The sequence below is a fragment of the Ambystoma mexicanum genome, chromosome 6q (genome assembly GCF_040938575.1).
Source record: "Ambystoma mexicanum isolate Mex_15411 chromosome 6q, UKY_AmexF1_1, whole genome shotgun sequence".
NCBI classification, from domain to species: Eukaryota; Metazoa; Chordata; class Amphibia; order Caudata; family Ambystomatidae; genus Ambystoma; species Ambystoma mexicanum.
In genome coordinates, this window is record NC_090937.1 from 1319654286 (window position 1) to 1319669922 (window position 15637).

Here is a 15637-nt window from a genome sequence, read left to right on the forward strand (position 1 = left end):
CCACAAAATAACTGCAAATAGCTTGTTTGTAACAGAACATTCACTGGTCAATCATTTTGAAAGTTTGTACACAAATTGTGCACGTCTATTTTTCAAAGAAGGAACATCGTTGAGGCTACTGTAGACCCGTGACTTAAAACAGACAAAGTATCCTTTAGTTTATGCTACAGGGATTGGTTGATTCCTGCCCAACTCCTGCCACACCAGGTGATAGCCCCTCAGGGGGAACAGGATTGCGCCCTATGGTTTCATAACCATAATTCTGACTGTGCTGTAGTACCCTCTACAGCTCCGGGGCTCATGACCGGTGAAATTCTCCCTGCATGCTGGATCTGTGTGCATCCTAAGGATCTCTCCAGAGAGGCTACTGGGTAATGGGTATGGAAGTCTGGGACCACGAATAATTCAGGGAATGTTGTCCTGCTCCCCTCTTAGAGGTTGACCCCAGGCTTCCTGACTGAGAGTGACACCCCATGACCTCAGCCCTCTACCCATGGCACACGACTTTGGGGTTCTCTTTCACAGCTACATGAAACTCATTCAGTTCATCGACAGCCACTACCATCTCAGCCAGACTAGCATTCCTAAAGATTAGGAAAATCTGCCTACACCGGGCTCCCCACTTAGCTAAAACAATTATCTCTGCTCTTATCCTCCTAATTAGTTATTTATAACGCCCGTAATACCCAGAGGTTTCTAAGCGCGGACCCCGGGGATCAAACCTGTGTTGCTGGCACCGCACCAGCCGTGGTGGTGGTGGCGTGGTGCCACTGTGCCAGGCGGCTGCATACCCGCACTGAAAGACCCACCCAGGGGGAGGAAGGAACACACTATAAAAGCACCTAGGTCCAGTCAGACCGTGTGGACTGCAGGCGGCTTACATTTGGAGAAGGCTGGAGAGTGCAGAGTGGTGGAAGAAGCAGAGGCTGGAGAGACACAGCAGTGGGTGGAGGTGTTGGCAGTAGAGAGCAGGATTAAGTGGGGAAGCTAAGAGGGTTAACAAGGAGGTGATGGGAGTTGAGACGTTTAAGGAGCAGGTGGAGAATTCAGAGGGGGGGTGAACAGAAAAGGTGGTGGGAGTTGAGAAGATTAACGAGAAAGTGGCAATGCCAGAGGGTGAGAGAAGGCAGGAGGAGGTAGTAAGAACTAAGGGAGTGAAGAAGGAGGGAAGAAATATTTGATTAATGTAGATGTTGTATTATCAGGAAGCAGGCTGCTGCAGGAGGAGATGATAACACCAGGACCCAGGAGTTGAAGGTAACAGGGGGATGAGGGGGTAGAAGGTAGGGTGTAGGTGTAAAGATAGATAGATGGATACAAATATAAATGTGAAAATGCAAATCAATAATTGGCGAAAACAAATCAATTTGCGAATGACATTATCTAATTTGCAAATCAGAATCTCTGATTCGTAGAGAGACTAATTACAGATTTGTTGATCTTCAGTTCTGACTGAACAGTCTGTTCGACCAATCATAGATGAAGAATTTACTTGGCCCTATTTGAAATCTGGTCAGGCCATCAGAGGATTTTTCCACATCATACAAGAAGGGTTGCTTAATCTCCGTGCGATAAACACTGTGATTAGTTTGCATTTAAAGGACAACACAAAAATAAAAACACAGGCTTGCGTGCTATGCACTGTGTCCATTTGATCTGTCTTGTATAACATCTCACTACATCACACCTGGGTGATATCAACGTGATTTTGTTCATAAACGCCATGGAGAATCAGGGTTTGACTTCGGCACATGAAAAAGGCACAGCGCCACACAAAACATAAGGGAAGACTCGCAACAATGACAATGGGCCTCATTACGACCCAGGCGGTAAATTACCGCCTGGGCCGTGACTTTACCACCATGGCGTAAACTATGTTTACGCCATGGTGGTTGGCGGACTTACCGCCCCATTCCGACCTTGGCGGGGCGGTAAGTCCCCAATCCCCATTTACCCTTCCCCATTCCCATTTTTGCCCCATAGGGCATAATGGGAGTGGGGAAGGCGTTAATTACGCCACCGTAAATTACGGTGGCGTAATTAACTCCATGGTCCCTTAGCGCCATGGATTTTAACACCTGCTAAAAGCAGGTGTTAAGTCCGCCATGGCGCTAAGGGACCTCGTACTCAGGCGGTAAGGGTCGGCGCTGTTTACGCCGCCGTATAACCCTTACCGCCTGAGTCGTAATGAGGCCCAATGTGTTACTTTTCAAAGCAAACTGTTTGAGAACTATGTAAGGGTGCCTTTTTGTTAATTTATTTGCAAATAGTGTATTTTAAAGCATATTTGGTCAGTGGCACGGGGCAAATCTACCATCTGCACAGTGCAATAACCAATCAAAATGGACCACTTTTGCCCCAAAAAACTGGGCCAGAGTAGAATGTTGTGCCAGCCCTCAGTCATTGCCCTGTAGGCCAGACTCAGACAGCTGTACCGAAAAATGTTTATGTAGGAACGTGGAGTGGCCGTGTTGCTGACCTTGGAGTCAGCATACTCTCTAGTAACCAGTGGCACTAGTGGTGACTGACTTACTTGTGCCGTTTTATATTTTCGGCATTTTTTGTCAAAAAATGCTGAAAATATAAAACGGCACATTTTGGATGGATGTCTTCTACGTGGGCAGCCCGCACTCGGCAGCAGCAGCACCGCACGCCTGCTTTGGGCCTTGAGGCCCTGTGCTAGGCCTGGCCACCAGGCACCGCACCAGCGTGGTGGATGTTGCCAGTGCCACTGTGCCGGGTGGCCAGGCCTCTCCCTCACACTGCCAGGGCTCTGGCTCAGTGGCACTAATGGTGACTTGTGCCGTTTTATATTTTTGGCTTTTCTGTGGAAAAATGGCAAAAATATAAAACAGCACATTTTGGATCATGGACTTCAAGGCTCGCACTGGGCAGCATCAGCAGCACGCATGCCTGCCTGGGCCTTGCTGTCCGTGTGGGCCACGGACCGGGGGGTAAAGGCCCAGGCCAGGCAGCCCCCGCCTTGGTGGTAGGCGGGCCCGGGCCCGCTACCACCAAGGCCCGCCGGTCGCCAGCGGAGACTACTATGACTCGAGTCACGAGTCGAGCGACTCCTGAGACACAGGCCAGGCGCCCCCCCCCATTAAGTTCGAGTAACTAGTACAGCACATCAGTCAGCAACACTGAAAGACGTAGGCCCTGGACCTACACGTCTTTCAGTGCTGCTGCTGACTGGGGCTGTGGACTGTCTGTGGTCCGAGGACGACGTCCCCGGTGCCCGCCTGGGCCCAAAACACAATCATCTGCTGGCTGGGCCTGGGACCAGTTACTTACCCGCGGGGCCGGCAACTCGTTGTGGTGGTGGACCAGGGTCCAGGCCGTCTCTGCTGGGCTGGTGGTGGTGGTGGTCAGTCGTGACTCCTCCTGCCGTCGTCGTCATCCTGAAAGAATGAAGGCCCAGGGACTCAGGGAGAGAGTGTGAAGGTGACGCAGGCGCACCCACACACCCTGCACCAGCACCAGAGATCTGCATAGATACAGTAATGTCATTGGCTGTTTGCCAGCCAATGCAAGGGTTGTCATTGGCTGGCAAACAGCCAATGACATTACTGTGCCCATCCATGGACTCCATGCAGGGGAAGGGACTGGGGAGGGGAATTTCAGTGATGAGACCTGTGCTGTTTACGCACATTTTTTAGACTGGCGGGGCCACCCTGAAGCGCCCCGCCAGCCTTCTAAATTAAAGGGGCTTACGTAGAGTGCGTGGAGCTACGAGCTCCACGCACTCTACTATTGATTAAGGAAGCGTAAAACGGGACGCGCCCCGCTGTGAAAGCAGCGGGCCCGGCCCTTTGTTATTGTTGGCTTGCCACAGCGCCCCCGCGCTGTTGGCAAAGGCAAATGCAAGCTAGAGGAGATTCAATCAGAGAAGTTCTCAGATTGAATCTCTTTTAGCTTCCCTTTTGTTTCTCCTTCTTTTTTGGGGGGGCGGTGCCCGGCCGCCCTATAATAGCAGCCGCCACTGTTCACTTTCCGCTCTCCTCCACTTCATCTGGAGCAAAGAACTTTGAGTTTGACTTCAACAGGGCAAAGCCCAATCCAGCCACGAGCAGGGGTTTACCCCCCAAAGCAACCTAGCATTAGATCAATCACCTGGGGTCTTGTGCCTTTAAAAGAAGGGGATTAATACCCCTTCATCAGAATTCCTTCAGTTCCTCGAGGATCCTTAAAGGCTGAAAAGACAGTCAGAACATTCTTACCTGGAATTCCTTTGGAAAAGTTGCACTGTCCAAAGCTCTCAGGCTGAGCTGAAGAAGAAGCTGTCCAGGAAAGATGGAAGATGTGTCCCCTAACCACTCTCAGGGAACATCAGGGGAGACCAGTGCTGTGGACCAGAACCAAACATTTTGCATCAGATCTTCTGTGCTAAAAGAGCAGACCATGAACTGGAGCATACTGACCTTGAGTCCTTTGCAAAGGCCTCACTTGCCGGAGGGCCAGACCAGCCAAAGCTCCCTATTCTGTTGCACCATGTTCCCCATATCCTGAACAATGGGGAGGCACTGGTGCTGGTGTCTGTGTTCCTCCAACCAGCCAAACTATTGCATGCATCTAAACCAATTCTACACCGAATTGGGTCCTAGCGAAGCCTGTCACCTGCTAGTTCCAAAGTGACTGCTCACTGCCGGTGCCAAATCTCTGGAGGGTCACTCACCAACTCTAACTGGGGGTTACAACCATGGCTTGGCTGAGCTAACATGAACACTGTCACCTCATTGCTAGTACATCAACGCACTCTCGATCACCACTTCGACGACTGTCACCCGCCGCTCGAACTGCTGGAGCGTCACTCACCGACCTATTCCAGCACTTAAAGCCTGACCCAGAGTGGCCAACTGAGAAGCGTTCTTGTGACCACCCTGACCTGCAGCATTTGAACCATCACCTTTCGACAGCACCAAGAACCTGTATTTGCCCCTAATCGACACCTGCTTAATGCCGGGACCTACCTGATCCGACGTGCACGAACTGAGACTGGACAGCTTGCATCATCGTTCAACACCAGGCCTGATGCATCATCCCAACAAGAACTGAATCTGCTTGGATCCTAGAGACTGGTTAGGTCAAGATTGCTCCTGTTTTAAACCCAATAGCCTGTTCATGGTAGTTCCTTACCTATCACCCCTGGAACTATGCTCTGAGCACTATATTGTTTAGCCTGTTGCAATTTCTGTTATTTCCTTTGGCTTTTTTTGTGTAGTTATCTCTTTTTACTCTACGTGCAGATGGTGTGTTTTATTATTGTTTATATTCTTATAGAACCTTTATTGGACATTCCCTTTATTTTGGACTGTGATACTGTGTTGTTTGAGTCACTACTGGCTCACCTTCACCCCCCCTGTTGAGAGTCTAGCCTCCCCTCGGTCCATATTACCGCAAAAGGCAAAGGAAGTATATCTCTTGAATGTCTCTGTTTTACCTTTATGATTTGCATTGTGTTTTGGTTTGTAGAAGTGTGAGGGCTGAGTGGAGCAGTCTACCCGTACTCATACTTGTACTCCTGCGAGGCAGAATCATACTCTTCACACACATACCGCAGACACTCACCTCCGGGTGCTGATATGATTTGTTCTGAAACTGTTCACCCCGACCGCTGACAATGGCCTCATTCATTTTTACATGAATTGCCAGTGTGTGGACAAACGCCCATGTAAAAGAAGCAAACAAGACAAAGAGATAACCATCCATTTATGTAATGGAAATAATTCATATGGTAAAAATGAAGACTATATGGAAAAGGGTTTAGAAAGATAGTAATAACAATTGTTGTAATGCTAATATAAATTTCAGCAGAAACACTTTGACAACACAGGCTCTTCATAACTTTTAATATATGCACACGTGTAACATGTAGTTCTACTCGAATAGTCATGGAACACATGGAATCTCACATGCCTGGACAGTGAGTGATCGAACCTTGTGTTCCAACCCTTGGTGATGAACACATAAGTGGTCTATTTTGTTATCATAACAAATACCTAAGCATTAACAGAAGTATTAGCAAGTTATGAGATACCTGCTAAAGGTTATAAAATAGTCAGTATACTAGGCAAAGTCTTTTCATCGTGAATTTTTTAGGGTGTAACTGGTTTATTATACTGTTTAATAAAACATTCGAAAATATACAAAGCTCTTGAACAATAATTACCATGATTACAGGATGCCCTATATGTGTATGGTCTCGATTAAGTCAAATTTGAAACTAGTTCTCCTGCAGTACTTAAGCAATTAACACTATGACATGCCTTTTCCAGAAATAGACTGTTAAATGAGTTTACCTTTCAAAAACATTATTCTGCGTTTCAGTGTATTTTATACCGACCTAGATATTTCCATGCATAGACGTTTACTTGCAAATTACATTTGGGAGATTGGGGTTTCCAGGTACCTCAAGGTTCTTTGACATTCTTAGCTATGGGAATGTTGGCTGAGCGACTGGCATCGTGCAGCCCTAAAGAAGGAGAAGGTGGGGAAGCCAAGCCGATGAGGCAGTGCCTTTTGTGACCTTCATCAACAAATACATCGCTATGGCAACAGGAATTTTAACTTGTATACAACTTTCATCTTTACTATAGCACGTAGGATGTGAGTATGATCTTAAAATGTGATATTATGGTAAAGCTTGTTAGTCTACTAAGTGTGCTGATTCTCAATTGAAATATTTTCTTGTATTCTATACTGGCAAATCTGTTCTTGCCAGTACCCGAGAGCTCTATACCCCCCCCTCGTCCCCTAAAGAGCATTTTGCGGAAGAATGCCTCTACTGAGCTCGCATGATACAGAAAATGGCAGTGAGTCAGAACGAGAGGGCCTCATTCCAACCCAGGCGTTAAGGGGTTTACGGTGCCGTAAACGGCGCCGACCCTTAACGCCTGATTACAAGGTCCCTTAGCGCCATGGTGAGTTTAACGCCTGCTTTTTGCAGGCGTTAAAATCCCTGGCGCTAAGGGACCTTGGAGATAATTATGGCACCGTAACTTACGGTGGCGTAATTATCTCCTTCCCCACTCCCATTATGCCCTATGGGGCAAAAATGGGAATGGGGAAAGGTAAATGGGAAATGGGGATTTACCGCCCCACTCACCTTGGAATGGGGCGGTAAATCCGCCAACCACCATGGCGTAAACGTAGTTTACGCCATGGCGGTAAAGGTACGACCCAGGCGGTAACTTACCGCCTGGGTCGTAATGAGGCACATTGTGAAGCATCTCTGCACACAGCAGCAGAGAGGGAGTGGGGCATAACCAGGCCCATTGTGATTGCACCAGTTAACTTGTAGTTTGAAGCCCTTGTTGCTATTGTTCGCGATGAAAACCCACACATATACTCGGAATAGCGTCCTAGTTTGGGTACGATGTTAATTCATTGACAGTGGTTTATCTGATGGAGTTTTCTGCTGACATTTTTTTCTCTCGAAAAACGAATCGGAAAATTTAGGGGGGTTGCGGGTAAGTGTATATAAGGGGTCGGGGGATGGGAATAGTGTAAACTTAATAGGGAAGTAGGGTGAGGGAAGGGGGAGGAGGGTGAGGGCTGGAACACTCCTCCCTGGAAAATAAAAAATAACAATTTGACTGAGTTTTTTCAACAAAAAACATTCAGCTCAAAACCCATTGAAAAAAACACTGACGAGGAATGAACATAGAACCCTTTGTAAACCAATTATCAACTTTAAAACGCTTGCGTCAGTGTTTTGCATTTCCTTTCTCTCTAAGCTTTTTTAATTCCTTACATAGTTGGATATTTGAAAATACTCCCATGTTTTGTATACACTACACAGTGCCCACCCTTGAGATCACTTCATTAGCGCCCCATGAAATAACGCAATCAGTTCAAAAACGGGGGTTAGACCACACGGCCATTCATGGGCAGATGCCTAGCTATCTCTTTGAAGTCTTCCGGCCTTACTAACCAATTAGGAACCTGGGATTGACGTCACTGAACGTCATGTCCATCCTCCCAACTGGCACAAAAGGATTAGCAGTATATCCCTCCATTTACAGGGCTTCAATCTCTCACCATTTACCCTCACAGCAGAACCCAATGTCTATAGTTCGTGAAATTCCTAAAAAAGCCGCACGTGCAAGCCTTTCTTTACAGATACTTACATTTGCTTATGTGATTGGCCAGACACCAAAGATCATTCGCTGATGCCTACAACCCGTGGCATGCTCAACTGATTGTTTGTCTTCAAGGCTTTCTAGTATGAACTTTATATTTCTATTCATCAGAATGATCATATACACATCAAAGCACTCTCTCTCACATTTCTTGTTTTGACAAACTTTTGTGGCGCTTGTGATACAAAAAAAGACGAAGACATTGGGCCTCATTACACGGTAGGCGGTGGACCAAGGTGCTATTAGCACCTTGGTCCATGCCGGTAAAATACCGGCACCGCCTTGGCGGAAAGGGGATTTACCGCCCCATTCCAAGGTTGGAGGGGCGGTAAATCCCCTTTCCGCCATTGCCCTTCCCCATTCCCATTTCTGCCCCATAGGGCTCTATGGAAATGGGGAAGGCGCTAATTACGGCACCGCAATTTTGCGGTGCCGTAATTAGCTCCGAGGTCCCTTAGCGGGTTAGATATTAACGCCTGCAAGAAGCAGGCGTTAAATCCTCCAATCCGCAAAGGGACCTCGTAGTAGGGCGGTAAGGGTTAACGGTCACCGTTGCCATTAACGGTGACCGTTAATCCTTACCGCCGTCCGTATAATGAGGCCCATTGTCATGGAAGGATGGATCGTCACGTTAATATAATGCAAACACCTTTTATTGGCACATATGTTAGTTACATCGCAGCAGTCCCCAGACGGCAGCACTCTGCTCAAACTGGCTAACTGACTCTCCTAGAACACTCTTTCCAACTGGTACAATGAAACAATCCATGTTCCACACCCTCGAATCCATCCTCCACACATAACACGACTCTGAAATTACAACACATCTCCCTTTCTTTCTCACTCATCATCTCTCCTACCACTTCCTCTTCTTACCTTCAGCGCTCTCCCCAAATTCCATATCTGTCCACATTTGACCCTCACTACACCGTTCATAACTTTATAAAATCTGCAGAATTGCTATACAACCCTTCTTTCTCATCACTCCCTCCTTAATCCCCACCCAATTACCCAGACACATTTCTGTGACTTTCCATCCCGTCCTCTCATTTATCTTTCTCGACCCTTACTCCTTCCTGCAAATTACTCCTTTTCTTACATCCTTCACCACACAACCAGACTCTCTCTCCCTCCCCATCCATACAGGTGACACCCTTGTATTTCGTATCCTACCTCTCTTCATCTCAAACGGACTCTCACCCATGGCCAAATGGGGTGACATCCTAAATACATAAAAATGCTCCCTCACTGCCTCTTTCTTATATCCCCCACATACACTGGCCATCCTAATCACATCCATGATACTTCTGTTGACTCTCTGAACCATTCCTTTACATTCTGGGTGATAAAGAGCTGTTCTTTTGTGAACAATGCCACACTCCCTCAAAAACTCCCCAAACACCGTTCCCAAACTCCCCAAATTGTCTCCCGCTATCTGTTAAAATACTTCCAGGGTGCCTTTCCCTCTCAGAAATCTCATCTAGAAATATGGTTGCAATATCTGCCGTTGCTTCTCTCACTACCTTGAACTCCACCCATCTTGACAATGGAACCACCACTACCATGATAAACCTACTGCTACTTCCACCAACGTCCACAGGACCCAACACATCCATCGCTAGCTCAGCCCACACTCCTTTTGGAACCTCCACCTTAACCAGAGGTTGAGCATGGGCCACCACACCCTTACAAGACTTTTCACACTCAATACACTTCTCTAACCACAGTTCTACCTCAAGGTCAAACTTTGATCACCAGTTTTCTCCTCTCAACACTGCTTTGTTCCTTGACACACTTATATTCCCTATATATCAATCAACTTCTCCCCCAATACAGTAGGCACTACCACACATCCCTGTTTGTGCAACATACCATTCTCTACAGTCAACTTCCAAATATGTTCTTTCCTCTCCCTTCAATCTCCACTTTTCTGTTCTCTCTGATTCCACAAATTGTACAGCCTGAACAATGCTACTGTCATCTCTCATCACACCTTCCTATTCCTCTTTGTCAATGATTCCATCATGTGTTACAAACACCATTTCAGATACATCATTCTTGTCCTTTTCCTCTATTCCACTTCATCAAGATAAATGATCTGCCAAAAAATTCTCTTTCCCTGGAATAATGTCAATTGTGAATGTGTGACTTTGGACCCTCGCAACCCAACTAGCTACTCTCCTTTAAACCTTAACCAGACCATTAGATTCAAATATGTTCCATAACGGTTTATGGTCTGACCGCAAAACAAATTCTGTCCCCACATAAAATTATGGAATTTCTGAACTGCTCAATGACAGGCCAATGTTTCCTTCTCCAAAAGTGAATACCTTTTCTCAGGACCACGCAAAACTCTTGATTCATGGGCAATAACCTTTTCTCCCCCCTCTTCAGTTATCTGTGTTAAAACTGATCCAAGGTCCACGTCACTGGTAACAACTGTTATTACTGAGTTCCTCCTCATATCAAATTGCTGAAGTACACTTGCCATATCCATCTCTCTAAATATCATCTGAAATACCTTTTCACTTTTACCATTCCATACAAATGACTCCCCCTTTCTTAGCAACTTCCTCATTCCTGCAAAGATCTTTACAAACCTCTGGTAGAACTCAATCATTCTCAGGAAAAAGGTCAACTCTCCTTTACTTTTTGGCCATTTTACATTACTGATACTATCCACCATCTCCTTCCTCGGTCCCACTCCTGCTGCCAATATCTTGTGTCCCAGATATTCCACAGAGCCCTTCCCAAAAACACAATTCTCTTCTCTCAAGGTCATCCCCCTTCCTGCCAATATATCCAGTAACTTTCTTAGTGTCCTCTCATGCTCTTCCATCGACGCCCCACAAATCAAAATTTAAACCTGAAAATAGTGGACTCCTCTCAAACCATCAAATAGTTCATTTCTGCCATATAAGGTAACGGGTGCCTCTCAATTACCATTGCGCTTTGAAGCACTTCACTTGTGTATACACGCTCTACAAATAAATAATTACAATTACCATGCATTTGTTCACTTGCCTTAGGCCCACACACAAACGCAATTCACCAATGTGTTTCTTTACCATACCCAGTGGCGAAATCCATTGAACTCCACTAGCTTTCTCAATTATTACCATCTCGGACAATCTGTTGAGCTCCTCTTTTACTCCTTCCTGCAGCACCAATGGACAGGTTGCAGCTTAGCCGCAACTCTAACACTCCCCTGTTTGATCCAATACCTCACCCCTCTTGTTTTCCCCACTCTCTTCACAAACACACTCTGATACCTTTCATTAACATTCCCTTGAGCCATCTGTCCCACATGCAAGCCTGCTCATTGGTGTTTGAATTTAGCCGTATTTCGAACTTCTTTTGCTTATGCCAACCCAACGACGTTGCTCTCTTCTTTGTAACATATGCCTTTCCTTCTCTGTGTCTGCCTTTAAACCCAAATGCACCAACGAAGAAACCCAACAACTCAATTGTGTCCATATTTTAGCCATGTGGGTTGAGATCGGGTGGTATAAGTGACTCAACATTTTTACCCACAAACCCTTCAAACACCTTCCTCGGCATGAGAGGTAATTTGCCACTTGAGTCTGCCATCATTTGCACCTTTGTGCCATTCACGTATATCTCTGTCTCTGGACTTTCACACTCATCATCACTTGGAACATCCACAACATTAACTGTAATCTTCGTTGCCAATTATGTAGGGATTGACCTGCATGTCAACGTAATGCAAACAGCGTTCATTGGCATATAAAATACATCGCAGCAGCCCCCAGCCTACAGCACACTGCTCAATCTGACTAACAGACTCTCCTAGAACACTCTTTCCAACTGGTACAAACAAACACTCCGTATTCCACACCCTCTATTCCATCTTTCATGCACAGCACCACTCTGACATTACAACACATTGTAACAGAAGAGAGAGGGAAGGGGTGTTCTGAACTTAGAATATCTGGTTAGCATAACAACTGGCAATGCCATGCCATGAAACACACCAAATTACTAAAGTTTATTTTTCCAAACTCTTCCGCCATACTGCCCAATGAGGAGTTGATATTTGCTCCAATCGGGAGCTTTTGTGAGAAAGAAGTCGGGTGCCAGGCTTTTGATTTCCCAGCAACGCAGTGATTCTTAGTGCTTTTCCCCACACAGCTGGGCTACTAAAAACCCATGTGTGTGTGAAATTACTTGGATGAGTGGGTTTGGCTTTTTCTGGGCTATGTTGCACTACTTTATATAGCGGATCCGTTTTTTGAGTCCTCCCAAGGCTGCTTTGTTATTCATGATTTCTGATGTGAAGATTTGATTTCTCTGGACCATCCCAATCTCTCTAGCCCCACACACCCTAACCCCACTCTCGCTACCAGCAACCACCAACTCCAACTTCATGATTTCTACCATCACCCAACCACCCCACCCCAACTCTCTCTCTACCTCCACCTAACCCACCCTCACTCTCTCTAGCACCACCCACCCATCCCACTGCCACCCCAACTCTCTACCACCACCCACATGATCCCCTCCCCCACTCTCTCTACCATCCACCCCAACTCTCTACCACCACCGACCTGATCCCCACCCCCACCCTCTCTACCATCACCCTCCCACCCAACCCCCACTCTCTCTACCAACACCCACCAACCCCAACACGCTCTACAACACTCACACCTCCCTCACCCCTACTCTCACTACCCCCACTGACCCTATCTACCACCACTGACCAAACCTACCTCCACTCTCTTTACTCATACCCACCAACCCTATCCCCATTCTCTCTACCCCCAGCCATCCAACCTGCACCAACCCACCAACCCTACCCCCATTATATCTACCCCCAGCCATCCACCCTACACCAACCCACCAACCTTACCCCCACTCTCTTTATCTCAGCCACCCTACCCCCCTCTCTCTCTACTACCATCCACCCACCCTACCACCACTTTCTTATTCACTTGTGCTGTCAGCAACAGAGAACTCATCACAACACCACCAGAGGTAGTCGTCACCTGCCTGGGGCTGCCTGCAGAGGTCAGTTGACCTACATAAAGCATTCAGGATCGATCTATGGGGGCTCATGTGACTCTGACCCCAAAACCACCATCGTTGAAAGGTCTTTTCACCTGTAAAAGGGGCTTCAACTGGGCTGTGAGTAACAGGGAGCTCAACACAACACACCAGAGACACTCTGCTTGAGGCTGCCTGCATAAGCATCCAGGATCTGACTTGCTATCATAAATTCCAAGGTGTTGTCAGCAATGGCTGTGGAATAGGTGATGAGTTGTGTGAGATCATAGGGATGAGTGGAGCAAGGATAATCTTTAGTATGGGATTTGTGTCTGGAAGGGAAGTACCAGGTTTGAAGTTGCCAAGGTAGATGCCAAGGTCGATGTTGTTGCAGGGGGAGGTATGGGGAGTTGTGGTTGTTAGTAGTGAAGTAGTGACGTCAGCCCTGTTGGTGTGGAAGTTAGGATTGTGTTTTGGGGCAATAAATGAGGTGGGGAAAGGGGTGGTGTTGGTGATATGGAGGGCAGCAGATGAGAGAGAGTGCTTCAAAGCATGTGTACATGGTATGTGTGGGATTACCAAGTGTGAATGTGTCTTTATATATAATGGCATTGCCACCACCTTGTTACTGTGAGCGGTATCTATGGTTGATGAGATAGTGCGGGGAAGCATGTCAGGGATGATAGGTTTGTGATGGGGGTGAGCCATGCTTCTGTAAAGAAGAGTATATCTGGGCAGTGTTTGCTAACGAGTTCATCAATTTCATGTGTGTGAGCAGGTGCAGAGTGTCAGTTGAGAACAATTTTGGAGTTTGATTTAAATGTTGTTTGTGTGCTTTATGTGAGACATTTTTGTGGCAACCTTTGGCAAACAGGGGCTAACAGAGAACACAGAATGATATAGCAGCAGCCCTTAGCTCTGTCTTCCCTTTGATCTGGAAGCCTGGGTGAATGGATGCCAAATGAACAGTGCTTACATACCCAAAGTAACGCGGAAGTAAATAGGGTCTTTTTATCCGGGTCTCCAACTTTTATAATAGTGTATTACGTGGTGGATCAGTCACAAGGAGATAGGTGGTGGTACGTTTGCACCACTAGCTCATTTAAAGTCTGGTCAAGAGTTGTATTGGTTTCTTAAGAATGGCAGAAGATTAATGCCTTATGTTTAGTGATGATTACACTAATGAACTAATGGCAGCACTTCTGTGAAAACCTGATATTGTCAAGCAATGATTGGGATGAAGTAGTACGACTACATAAAAGGATTATCGACACTGAACTACATTGAGCAATTATGCCTGAGTATTTAAAAATCCAAGCTTTACCACAGGGCTTGATAGTTGGAAAAGAGCCTCGACTTATTTTAGACAACTCTTTTAGGATACAATTGAGCTATATAGCAAATAAGTGCGCTAGGTACTATTAATCCTAATAATTGATGCAGCCAAAAAAGTGGCACATAAAATAGAAATAGATTTACCCAGGATAGGAGATGAAATTTAAACAACTGTTTTATTAGAAATCTATAAAAAAGACTTGAGGATATTGAACATTAAATGGAGGAAACAGCTACGTTAGACCAGATTAAAAGGTTTTAAAAAAAGACCTATGCACCTTTGAACATACTAAAGTCTTCCCGTATTCCAAAGAAGATTATACAGTGAACGAGGATGAAGTGATAGGGAATAACTTCACAAAGAAAAATAGGAGAGTACGCTTCTGAAACACCTCATATAGCAAAAGTGGTGATAGTAGTAATATTGATTCTGAAGAAAATGAAGAAGGACCCCCTTTAGGGTATTCAATTAGTAGTTCAAATTGGAGGGGAGAAAACAGCAACCATAGAGGTAGGAGCACAAGAAATAGACAAAGAAACAGAATTTCTTTTGGAGGTAGGTCCCAACAGGGATGATTGGGAGGAAGATCGAAGAACAACTCAGAATGGCAGAAATGTGTAATGAATCTGTATGATCTATCTACATGTGAAGAGAGAATCCTGAGTAAAGGTTTAGGTTATGTGTTGACAAAAGATCATGACCCGTTTGAATTTTGCATTGAATTCCAACAATTCTTGAGAAAACCAAGAATTAAGGAATACTTTGAACAACACAGTTTTGACACCCTCAGTTACATGCCACCTACACACACTTTCTTCCCTGAATCTAAAAAAATACGTTAGAAGATAATAAGAAATTAGAACAAACACATGTGAACAGATTTAACAATGTATCTCCTAATGAAAAGAAAAACTCCAAGGTTTAGAAAAGAATGAGAATATTGTGAAACAAAAAGCAGATAAGGGTGGAGCAATAGTCATCATGGATAGAATTGAATGCATAAATGAGTGTCTTAGATAACTGGGGGACAAAACTGATTATATGAGACTAGCAGAAGACTCTACTGAACAGTTATTAAATCTCATAGAAATCAAGATCACTAAAGTGAATAGACAAGCAGACAAAAGGCAGCATTTTTGATACATAGAAAATCTAT